Here is a 14,213-nt window from a genome sequence, read left to right on the forward strand (position 1 = left end):
TTGAATTTTTTTGGAAAAAAATAATATCTCGTTTTTATAGATCTTCAAAAGTGAAGTTCACAATTACCAATGATTGATTACCAATCAATCATAAAATACTGCAATAACATCAAAGAAAATTCCGAAATATACATTTTTTTAATTGTCTGATTTATTATAGAAATAATAATGATATTTGACTTAAAATATGATTTTACGACATACTAAAGTCATAAATGTTGGAATTAAAAAATACAAAATGCTATTAAACCCTTCTTAAAAAAGGATAAAATCTTTACTTATGCTTCTGTTTAATAGTGGAATGAAATTCTCATTACATGGTAAGGTGCAGTACCGAACAGTTTTACGCGCTACTTTTATAGGCCTCTCTTTTGAAAATGGCATAAAAGCCTTCGTACTCAGATTTATGCTCACTTTATAACTCGAATTGGTTGTGCGTCTCTTCTCTGAAGTGTGCTAAATATAGCGTACAAGAGTATAACGAAAATCTAACGAAATTAAGACGAGTATATCTTTAACAAGTAAATTACACAATTTAAAATTTCAACGATACTTGTAGTTAGTTTCTGGGATTTATTGAAAGACATTGTTCCAAAAAATAACAGAAGTGAATAACGGAATTAGGCTTGAATGAGTCATTCTTTACCTGATTCACCAGGTTTGAAAAAAAAAAAAATATATATAGGGCTGTTTTTACAAACAGACCACATTGTAGAATCAATATAATTATGTACATAGACAGAATATTCCATAGAAGCGGGTTATTTGTACTTTTTTATGGGATATGACTGCATTCAGGACCTCAAAAGTTTGTGGAGTGTTGTACATCATTGGTAGTGAAAGGCGCAAAAGGGCTGAGAGGGAATGAGGAAAGGTTTACTTTCCGATTTGTTGCCAAGTGCAGTTCTAAAATAATTGTAGGTTTTCTACTATTTTATAATAACTCTTTATTTTCTATTAAACAATGTCTCTCAAACGTTTATTGAGAAATTGCTTCTTCTCCTGGTATGAAGATTAATGTAACTATAAAGTTTTTCTATGTCTACCAGTGATAAAGAAAAAACAAATATGAAATTACTGATTAATCTCTTCCTTTGTTGAAATTTCTTGAAATGTGACTGCGAATAACTTCGCACTAAATCGTGGGGATCGCTGGAAATGAACTGGCGGACATTGCAGCTAAAGAAGCACTTGCTCTTCCAGGTCATTCTGACACCCCAAGAAATAAGTCTTCTGATGAAAAATGAAATATCAGATAGTTTGTAAGCCATGAGGAATAAAAGCCCGCCAAGCAAATTAAAAACTTAAAAAAAAAACAAAAAACGATTTAACCGTGGACCACATCAAACTGTTCCAATCGCAGGGAGAAGGTAGCTATAGCCAGATTAATAATAGTTCATACGAATTTAACTCATGCATACCTGATCAATAAGCAACCACCGCTAAAATGTCAATACTGCAACAGTGCACTTACGGTCAATCACATATTTGAAGAATGTCAGTTCTATTACATGTACTTACGTAGATTTGGAGTGGGAGCGAGTGTATCGGATGCACTAAATGATAACCAGAAAAACATAGAAATGGTTTTAATTTTCTTAAAAAGGAATAACCTTTAAACCCGAAGTTTTTTACATGTATTAAATAATTCTAAAATAAGTAATTATTTAAACTTATTTAGCAATTATCTAAAGTGTTTCAAATCTTGTAGTAGAATTATAAAGTGTGAAACTTTGGTGTTGATGACCTCAGGGTTTTACGCCCTTAAGCCCTTACCAACAACAACAACAACTTCGCACTAAATTATCTAAGTCCTTTTGGAACTTTTGTTAGTTTTTTTTTTAAACTACTGTCGTTAAAATGAATTATATTCTGTTTTTTTATTGGTCTGTAGGATATTTATGTAAATGGAATGTGTTATGTAAACATATATTCATAAACAAGGTTCAATCTATTCAACGCCTTTTATCGCCGGAACAGCAGCCCGTAATACTGCTACGTTATGCAGATTTACTATCCCCACGCCGAAGGCGCAATCCATTCCCCTGCACTAAACATATTATTCAGTTGATTTACATCACTCATTTACTTTCAAAAGGGACATGGGATGTAAGCTCAAAATTGTTGTAGAACTAACAAATGGTACACAGTATATGTAAATGGATTGTAATATAGTATTTTTTAAGTTAAATGGTTCATATATAAGAATAATTCTGGCTGGCAGAATACAGTTATTACTTTACCCTTCTTATCATATCATTGTTTATGTTTGCATGCAGCATATCGTTAAAAAATTATAAACATTATTTAGATATAATCAACTAAAAGAATTCTATTTACGGTACGTATTTATTAGGCTTATAAAGTATAATGTGGAACTATAATAATTGGACTTTTAATATTTGAAACTTGAGTGATTGGAATAAATATAATTTAAGTTAGCAGGCATTTATCTTTCTGGGGTGGTAAATACACCTTTGCCTACACAAGTCGAACCCTTCACGTTAAATAAAATTTAAAATTTTATTTTTAAACAAAATTGATGGGTTTTTCCTCCGATTACTGATGCATGGGCAACCTTTGGCATGTTGTGGGCCAAACTTTAATGTGCAAAAACGATCACGAGCCACCTTTAAAAGTAGTGTTCATAATTTCTAACGATAGATATCAGACATGAAATAATACGACATTGTTATTATAATACAAATTATTAAAATAACAAAATAAAATGAAAAAAATAGGTACAGCATTATAATTAAATCGTGAAATTTGGAATTATTACAAACTACGAAAGTTAAATAGCGACACTGAAATCTCTAAAGACTCTAAGCTTGACGTTCCATCGATGTTCGGATTAATTCTACAGATACAAATACGTAAAGAATTTTCCAAATTAACTTCAGTCAATCTTGTCCGATGGTTTGATTCATTAACTTTCACAGTTGAAAAGAACTGTTCGCATTTATAAGTACTGCAATAAGCACAAATCAATCTTTTTGCGAATTTTCTAAGCAGTAGAAAATGGTCTCCTTCGAGGTAGTTTTTGTAGAAATTGCACAACTCCACGACTTCAAATTTGGATTTTAGGAGTGAGTTTTCTTGAATCTTGATCAACTCCATTTGCAAGTGTATTGGAGCATTTTGTACATTACTTTTTGGTAGTAAAAAATAAATTGAAACAGTCTTCCATGTTTTTTAAATCGCTAAATCTGTTCGAAAATTGCTCCGACAGTAAGTTGAGTTCTTCAGCATATTGAGCATAAGCAATATTTTGATACGCAGAGAGCGTGGTGAAATGGTAACTGTTACTAGACAGGATCTGTGCCTCCCACGAACGGATTTTGTTCTGAAACGCTTTCAAAATGCTGCACAAGTTATTTACTAACTGTCCTTTTTTTGAAGTTTCAAATATAAATCATTCAAATAAGGTCGATCATAAATGCTAGGAAATATCCATTTTGGGTCACTCAATTTAGATAGTGGTTTATCTTTTATTTGCAGAAAATCTGCTATCTCGTTTCTAAGCTCCTAACACCGTTTCAGCATTTTCACTCTGCTTAGCCATCTGACTTCACAATAATATGTTACGTCGTCATATTCGGCTGATATTTCATCCAAAAACGCTTTGAACTGGTGATGGTTAAGCCCTCGGGATGGATTAAAATTGATGGTTTTACTACCACATTCATATGTGATACATTCATATTCTTGAGTCCTTACTATAATGGCCTTAGAACACAAGTTCTGTTGGTGGATAATGCAATGAAAGATTATCAAATCATCTTTTTGCTCATTTAATTGAGTTGCTTTTTCATTCAAAATTACGATGAAACCTAAGCTATACGTATCGGTTTGCGTAAGCCGACAATAGAAGATAGTAATCACTGGAACCTATGGAAGCTGATTTATGGGTGCCTTTCAGAAAATTCATGAACTGGAATAGGTCTCATTACCAACTTATATCGCCATAGTTTACGTTTTCTGAAACGTTTTGTCCCATGACTAAATAATATTTTGAAAAAACAAAAAACATATTTGTTATTGTTAAAATCAGCTCTGGGTGTACTCTATGTACTCTGGGCCCCGCTGATCCACATACGAATCATATTTCGTTGTATTAGCTCAGGATTATTTATTTTTGTATATCTACAGAAAGTAGTATTTCTGATTGTAATTATTATAATTATACAATATTTTAATAAATATTATTATGAATAAAATAAATTACACCTGAAGATATATATTACAATTATTATTTATCACTGTGTTTTAAACATAATTCAATAACTTGCTTAATTAAAATTTGTGGAAAATATTCGCTAGCGGTATCTGGCATCTGGTAAATGGCATGCTGCATACCATAGAGGGTGCTTTGACAAAAAAATGATATGTTAGAATACGAAAACGGTCCACCAATAAAAATCCAATATTCTCCTGGGCTGTTGAAGTAAAATTTATTCAAGCAATAAATTTATTTCTACTGCTGGAGCTGAACCATTCTCCTGCCCCCCCTCCCTGAACGCCTCCTCAGAACGGCCGATATATGAGGAGGAGGGGTATTATATATCTTCTGTTTAAGCTTTTTATTGAATTTATGAGGACAATAAGACCCCGAGCAACGCCAACAGTCGAGTTTGTTTCTTCTTCCGTGAGGAACCCTGAATATGTATTTCGTTATTGTTTTTCGTATATTAACCTATAACTTACCTTAAAATCCGAAAAAAATACAATATGAAAAAGTAAAACTAAAGAGAATAATAAGAACATCGAATAAACAATGGATAATAATTCCAGTTGATTAATTATTATACGTTTAACGGTGAATGTGATTCCTATTTTTCCGCAAATAGACTACTTTACAGTGTGGACATAAACTGCTTATAGATGTAGCTTCAGACCTCTCCTTTCGCGTGAAATACCTCAACAAATTATCGCCTTAATGTAAGATTCATTAGGCTCTCTAAAGGGATTTAAAAAACATGTTTACTGTATTGAGAGAGACTCCGTCAATGCTCCACATCATAATTTATTTTTTTCTCGGCGAATAAGATTTGGAAAGGATAAAATGGAAAATGGGATGAGAATGTAGTTTTACTTTATTGCAATAGGATAAAATTAATTTTTAGATACATTTGTTGAGTGGAATGTTTATTAACTTCAAGAAAATTGGACTCAGTGTTCTGTTGACGGGGCTGACTAGTCTTCTTGAACTTGTCAATCTTTTACTTCCACACTTCCAATATCACCTTTTATATCCTACCTTTAGTACGTATACTTTTAACCAGTATTAGTAGATGTACGATGTTACAAACGTAAGGAGACTGTAACATAAATATAACTAGAGTAAAATTGACTCTAGTTCCGTCCAAATAGCCCATTGAAAAGCTCGACTCATCTTACCTAAAAGACCTTTTTCGCGGGTAGAGCAGTCTTAAAAAAACTATAGATAATTATGCTATGCTCTTATCAAACCAGGAATCCGTAGGTTAATAATAAGCATAATTGTAGTGACACTTGCCATTACCATTGGTGTGCAATGCACACCCAATGCATGCCAGAGACCGCTAGTGAATATTTTTCACAAATTTTAATTAAGCAAGTTATTAAATTAAAACATTGCCCATTATAAAAATGCTGAAATGAGATGTAGGCAACACTCATAATTTAAAACATGACAGTCATATTATTCATCAAGAATAGTCATTTTTTGGAAATCGATGATGGACAATTTCGAGTTACTAGAACCACAGATCAGTCCAAAAATGGTCGAAATGAATTCTTAGTGAATAGTATATTTGAAGAATACATTTTTTAGGAGATTGACGACAAACGATTTTGAGTAATTAGAATCACTGGTTGGCCCAAAAATAGTTTAAATGAATACTTTTATGAGAAGTTAATTGTAAGGGAAAAGAATTTCTTAGATTATTTTAGAATTATGTGATGCAATAACCGTTTATTTCGATGAGTCTGCTAATGTAACAAAATAATTTCTTATTTGCAGAATAATGTTAAAAATAATGTAAATTATTTAATAACCTAAAAGAAATTAGATCAAAGGATGAAAATTCAGAAAATAAAACTAATTATTTTAGGCAAATATTTATTCTTTATTCTTTTTCTTTTAGATAAAAAAATTCAACGTTAAAATTTCGGAATCCTTGTCTTTTTTTTTGTCTTTTTATTTTATTTTTAATGTTTGTATTATTAATCAATGTTCTGTTTCATTTTCAGCTCACTCTGCGAGAGGATTAGGTGCGAATCGCTTTTAATGGAAATATAGTGAAGCAGTATTAAATCAGGTCGAGGGGTAAGGAAATGGTCTAGACCAGTGGTTAGCACCTCTTAGTAGTCCACAGCCAAAAACCATTTCTTGCTCGGGATAAAGGGGGGGTCACCTTTGGAAAACATTTCATAATTATGTTGCTTAAAAATGGATTCTTAAACACATTAATATGTATTTACTAGTTGAAGCCTTATAGCTAACACATAAACAAGAGCTAAGGTAAAAATAAAGTAATTTTAAAAATAATTCCTCATAAAATATGTGCATGCGGTGTCGAATCCTTCCAGCGGTCCACCCCCAAGGATCTTGCGAACCATTTGTTGGAAACCTCTATTCTATACTATTCGAGACAACCCCTTACAAGGAAAATTTGCGATGTATAAACATGGCCTTCTAAGGATTCAATCAAGGTGGTGATTGAGTGCTTGAACAGATGTTCTAGCATTTCCTTATCATTTGGATTGATGGTCACAATGTTGTTGTAGGTAACAAGTACGCCAGGTTAAGCTACCAGAAAGGTACTAACTTTATCAGGCCAAGGCACTGTTGTGATTACTTTATAAAAACGCAGGCCTACTTAAAACAGAATCATAAGAAAGATAGTAGGTCCTATGAGACCTAAGTCTCCCTTCCACTCTCCCTCGCTTTGAATAAAGTGAAGCATATCAACCATGCATATGTAAAACCATGGTCAACATTTTACCGCAGCAACTGCTGGTGGAAGTAACACTGGCCGGATTAAGAACATGGTACACTGGCCTCACGCACTCACACTTTATTAGAACACTGGCTCTTCCATCTTATAATTATTTCCATTCTCTTCATGGGGTTTAACATCGTTTTAAGAAATTAGTTTATTTTAGTTCGATGAAAAAAACTATTGGATTGATCTCAAATTTATTTATGATACAGGAGACACCTTTGCCCTATCTATTGAATTTTTTTTTTTTTGAGAAAATTCATATGTTTGTGTAATTTAGACTCAACATACTCATAGGAGAAAACGCGATACAAAATATTTACTTGACACTTTATAGGTATTTAGGGTTAAAAAAAAAAACGATACTGCCATTTAAATTTTAAAAAGCATATTGATACGTTTTAACAATTAATTTTGATTCTATGAATTGAATAAGATCCAATACTATGATTAGATACTTACATAGTTTGTTTTTGTAAATTCTAGAGTGATATTTGAGATTTAAAGCTAATTTTGCAGATTTTTTTCAACTGTTAATAAATTACTCAAAAACTATGCTTATAAGAATAACTTGTCTTATTTATTTTTAATGTAGCAAACATTTGAGACCGAGATCTGCCCTTTGCGTCGTAATTACTTTCTATGAAAAAGCTCATAGAAGTTAAAATTGAACCATTTTCCCCAAAAAAGTTAAAACTTTCTAATCTCTCCATCTTCCAAAAAAAAGAATCATTACACGGTAGCATTCATGTAGAATGAATTCGAAGTAAAGTTGTTTTCATCTAACCACAAGATAATACGGTCAATGGTTCTTAAAAGTGGAACATAAAATTTTGTTTTTTCCAAAATTTGGTTGGGAAAAAATGTTGCAGTTATAATTATTGAACATTTATACTAAAAAAAAATTAGTTGATTAATAGAAAATACATTCGGGATACAAAATGCGAGGAGTTAATTCTATATACATTTTAATACAAATCTAATAATTACCGTTTGGACAATGCTTTACATTTTGGATACAATCACTTTATTGTGTTCTATAAATGCGGTTTGTATTCGTATGTACATAGGAACTCTCTTTTCCATACAAAAATAACGTATTTATTTATGTATAAGAGAGATATACCGTAAAAAGAGCAGCTTGGAATCAAATTGTGAAAAATTGGAGGATATATAAATGAGAGGTTAGTAAAGAAAACCATGAACCCTACCCCAAATAATAATCTAATCAAAGTATATGGATAACGAGAATAAACAAAGGAAACACAAAACACCGTGTAGTGTGTATATATAGAATGTTAAAAGATCATTGATTGACCGTGTGTCAGTGATAAAACGAAGATAGTCCGGGTACGGTCAAAATAACTCAAATAGGAAATAAACTATTTATTACGAACCAAGCTTTTTTATGGTTTCAACAGGGCTAATAAATGATAAAACTAAAATAATTCAACAAAGTAAAATAACATGAAAAAACAATAAATTAAGGTATAGCTAACAATGATGTAAAATGAATGGAATATGGTCCTGGTGCGGTCAAATAAAACTCAAATAGTAAATGGATGTACTATTTTTATTTTTACCCCATTTACTATTTGAATATATTATACACACATTGTTTTATACACCCATTTACTATTTGAGTTTTATTTGACCGCACCCGGACCATATTCCATTCATTGATACACACGGTGAATCAGCAATCTTTCAGAATGATGTAAAATATGTGAAAATTTAAAAATTTTAAATTTATAAAGAGAAATAAAATATTAAAACTATTATTTTCTCAAATTTACTTTAATCTTCATATATATTTTCACATACTCTAAATCATTTTTAGTCAAACCTTAATTTTTTTTTTTTTCAAGCCATCTTATTCTCTACCTTTGTTTCTTTATTTTAGTTGTTTGTATGTTTATTGTTTGTATTAATATTGCTTGTATGTATGTTTGTATAAGCGGGTCGAAACATTGGCTCATAATTAATAGTTTATTTACAATTTGAGTAATTTTGAGAGCACCCGGACCACCTTCCTTTCATTATATATCCAATGTTATACATGTTCATAAACAATTAGAACATAAGAATAAGAACAAATTGATTTTGCTATAAATGCATATTCATCGGATTTTTCAAAAGTTTACATATATGTATTATATAGAATTTTTGTCAATATTTTTAAAATTAATGTAAATTCCCTAGATGATAGCTATAAATTTGTAGGAAAACATCCCTTCTTTAAGCGTTATACCAACCTAAGCAAAGTAAACAAGCATAAATGTATACTGCGAATTACTAGGAAATTATAATTTTCGAAGTATACAATTTCACGCTTAGATCTTGGTATATTAACAATGTTTTATGATTTCGTAAAATTTCGAGTAGTAAGAGATATTGAGGTTAGAAAATCAAAAACATTAGATATTTACAATAAGAATACCTAGTATTTTATTTTAATAATATTGGTATATTATACCTAATTTTTTCTTACCGATAATGTTTGTATTATGAGTTACTTCTGTTAGTAACAAATTTAACCATTTGTAATTTTTGTTATTGTTTGTCCAGCTATTTATTATTTATATATTTTTCCATTTTTTTTAAATTTTTGAATATGGTAATTATAAAATAAGGTTGATTCAAATACTATAGCGGCTGTCCATTCAGTTATCTCCGTCGGTAGCACCTAACTACTCTTTTACAAAATGATTTCTTCCAACCCCTTCAATTACTAATATTTACACTTAGCACATTCTTGATATTTTACTTAGGAGATTATTTCCTTTTAACAAGAACTGTAGCTACATTAAGGCAGATTTCTATAGGACCGATCCTGCCCTTCTTTAGGTAGGAATGAATGAAAATTCTGCAGGGGCTGAAGATTCCCTGCAGATGAGTGGGATGCCTAACATAGGCTTGGGATCCTTTATTGCAATAGGTCACGTAATTCATTGGAAGGAAATTCTGCCGCAGGGTAGCAATTATAGCAGAGTTTAACTTAATAAAAATCTGATATAGATTTCACTTTAGCTAAATAATGAGCGTATGTCCTCGCTATAAAGTACCTTTGACTGAACTAGACGTGATGAAAAATAAGGAATTAATTTTTATACAATAGTTAGATATGATATAAACTAATTAAGTAGAAAATATTTTAATAATAATTTATTAGCTTTCATAATATATTCAAATCCTCCGATCAATTTGTGACAATCGGATGGTCCTAGAATTAATTAAGGTGGGAGAGAGTCGTTTGTGAATGCATCCTTTCATATTAGATGTTTTTTACTGAAACATGGTTAAATTGGGTTAACCTTTGTTATGGACTCTAAAGTGCATTTATCTTTAGTGCCCTTTTTCATATTTTACTCATTCTTTGCATATTCTTATATCGTGTGAAATATATTTTTTTCTTAAATAAATTAAATATTTTTTATTAAATTTTAGAAGTAACTGTCAAGTCGTAAACATTCTTCAAAAATTGGGACTGATTGTTAGTTGAACAAGGCACATACTGTAGGTTATTCTTTTTACTTTCACTTGCATATAGTAACAGAAACTATAGCAATTGTGAAAAATTTCGAATTTAAGTTTTAGACGGAAACACATGTTTAGGCCCCTAGAGTAAAAAAAAGACTAGTCTCGTTACGATTTGATTTGGAGCCATCTTAATAAATTTATTTACTATTGCTATACTTATCTTTAATTTTTTGAAAAAAATATTGTTGTTTAAGTGCGTGCTGCAGTACTTTTGTTTTCTTATATTCCATTGGCGTTAATTTTAGGAAAGTTAGTTTAATGGCACGTGGTAGTTAATTAAATCCATTGGTAGTTGTTCCTAAGCATTGAATACTCCCTACTCACCACCCCCCTCCTGAATGACTTCATTTATTATGTTCATGGCGCTGCATGTTACTAGAGGTGAGAAGCAGAGAACAAGATTGAGCAGCTTGGACTATAATAAATCTTATTATTTCTTTCCCTGACATTATTTATTATGTTCATGGCGCTGCATGTTACTAGAGGTGAGAAGCAGAGAAAAGAATCGGCCATTGCTTTTGAATCAAAGTAAGAGAAACACCAACTAGATCTGAGGCCGTTCCAAATTTTTTTTTTAAACACTGTTTATTTATTGATAGATGTTACAATCTGCCACACAGTTGTGGGCAATAGGTAATTGTGATGAATGATCTCATTCTAAAATAAAATAAAATAAATGAATGAAAAAAAATACTCTCTTAAAATATATACAAATAGAAGAATAAACAAAATGAACGTAATCAAACTATGTGTATGAAAAATAAATAAATAAAATAACATAATGATAAAATAATATAGTCTCTAGTCACATTTACACTCTAATATACAATATTTACACAATCGACCTGAGGATCCCTGAGCCCACTCTATCTATCCCCACGTGTGAGGGGTACTGATGCTGGTACTGGTATTTGGTGGGGGAACAGTTCCAAATCTAGTAATAATTTTAATTTTCAATTAATTTATTATATCTAGCATAGTGTAAATGACCTCAGGGAACAGAGGAGTAGGTAACTAGAAGAGAATCAGCGAATAGTAGAACAATCCATGCCCATCATTTATCATCTACCAGGTACCACTAATCAACATACTAAGAAGAAATAGATCCTCTAATTCAAAATTAGGTAACACATTAACAATAATATAACTTTTAGGCTCTCAACCCTAAACCCTATTATGCATTTTCATATTAATAGCTTTAAATATAATTATATTCATTATACAGTCCATTCAATTAACTCACCGAACTAGTTTTGTAAATATCAAGGCATACTCTGGTTTTACTCGATACTACAAAGATTGGACAGGGTTTTAATATATTTTCTTGGTCTCATCTTAAATGGAGTCCATGGTTTTATTCTTATCTTCTAACTTTCATTTGGGAAATACATCGGCATATATTACATCACAATAAACTAATACCTACACTACTTGACATTATATCAAAATAAAAGTTTATTTTTTAATAAATAAATATTTTTTTTTTTTGTAATGTAGTTTACTTAAACCTAAATATCTCCTATATTTTTCATATGGTTTATACTTTCGACATCCACTTATTTTCATTTTTTTCTGTCTTAATATTTTTCTTAATAATATGATATGAGATTATGTGAGGCTTAAATCAAATCTTCTATAGAGACCTAACAGGTGCACGTGATATTTATAGAAGTGTTTCTTAACACGAATTGTTAATGTACATTATATTATATACAGGCACTTACATCTAAGTGGCACATAAACATATATATTCGATTCCATAGTAAATAGTACGGCTCCATTGAAAGTATATACAGGACAAGAACATGAAACTACCTTCAAAAGGCTGAAAGGACACTAGAAAAGGGACCTCACTGAATAGCCAAAGATTTGAATTTCAATAGAAGGAAGAGTGCTAGAAGAATTCGGTTTCTATCTTGCCTGAATTCATCGGATTTATTCAATTTTTCTATTATCATTAATTATACGTGTATTCATTTACTAAGTGGTAACAGCAATGGCATTAATACTAATTCAATAAAGAAAAAAAAAGAGAATCGGAATTGTACGGCTTCCTGACACATCCTCCTAAAGACAGAATAGAGTTAAGTGGACAGGTAGAAATAAGGACGCCTCAAGCCTGTCACTTGCCCGAACCATTTGTCACGAGCGAGGCTAGCGGTCACTGTCACGCTGGTATTTCTATATAAGTCGTTTCTGGGTTTCACTTAACTTTCCAAGGTGTAGTTCGTTTTTCAAATGTTTAATATATACCGATGAGAAGATAGTTGGTCGTGGATAATATATATGAGGAGAAGGTAGTTGGGAGTGAAATCAGAGGGTAACACAAATAAGTTAAAATCGTATTTATTAGTGCCAACCTTTCGGCCAGAATTTCTAGCCTTCATCAGGGCTAGGAAAAAAAAAGATAACAACCAATGAATAAAGAATATATGGAAGAATTAAAGTAAATAATTATACAGAATGAATATAGATAAACATAAATAAATGGGAAATGAAACGTATAAATAGGTAATTAAATAGGTGAGTAAAGTAACATAATAAATAAAAAAAATATATATAAAGTTATAATATGCAAAAAAAAGAAATATGACTAATTTTAATTTAATAATAATAATTTAAAAACTTAAGAAAGAAAGAAAATATATGTAACTAATGTAATATGTAAAATAACAAAATTCTTTATTCTTCTTTTTTTTTCTTACATATTAGTTATATTTTTTCTATAACTTAAATTATTAAATTAAATAATTCATATTTCGTTGTTTCTTTGAATATTATAGCTTTATATTTTTCTCATTCATTACGTCATTTTACTCACATATTTAATTACCTATTTATATGTTTTATTTCCTTCTTCTCTCATTACTTTATTTTTATCTTTATTCATTCTGTACAATTATTTACCTTAATCTTTCTATATATCCATTATTCATTGGCTGTTATCTTGTTTTTCGTTATTTACCCTGAAGGAGGCTAGAGATTCTGGCAGAAACGTTAACACTAATAAATAAGCTTTTTTTAACTTATTTAAGTTATTCTCTGACCGCACCCCCAACTATCTTCTCCTCATATATATTATCCACGGTCAACTATCTTTTATCTACAGGATGATGAATAAAAATATTAAAAAGAGAGCATATAACTAACTACAAAACAAACAAAAAATATCTGACCTATTTCGAAAATTATCATAACAAACAAAAAATATCTGGCCTATTTCGAAAATTATCAAAACAAACAAAAAATAAATAACACAAAATAGTATACACACATCAGTTGCGCTGTGCCAAATTCTGTAAATTTGAAGTAATATCATAATGGTATGACATTTTAAAGAGAAAAAAATGATTTAACTGATATCGAGTTTTAAACAACTAATTCTGAGACATAATAACAAGGTATCTCACACTTATGGCATTCTTATGTTGTCATTTGCTGTTAATTTAACACTATCATAATTAATAGTATTTAAAATTTGGCTTATATTTATATTTTGTCTTACGTTGCAAAATATATTAGTTTCAAGTAAAAAAGAAAATAATAATAGAGTTCTTTATTCCAATCATATTACTGGTTTATAATACTTAAATTCGTTTTATTATAATCGTTTTACTTTAACTGATGTTTTTGTCTGAGGTATGAAAAATGGACAATTTCACGCTGAAAAGTACCTAAGGAGGAAAA

Source organism: Halyomorpha halys, unplaced genomic scaffold (genome assembly GCF_000696795.3).
Source record: "Halyomorpha halys isolate HHAL.00 unplaced genomic scaffold, Hhal_1.1 Scaffold809.1, whole genome shotgun sequence".
Classification (NCBI taxonomy): domain Eukaryota; kingdom Metazoa; phylum Arthropoda; class Insecta; order Hemiptera; family Pentatomidae; genus Halyomorpha; species Halyomorpha halys.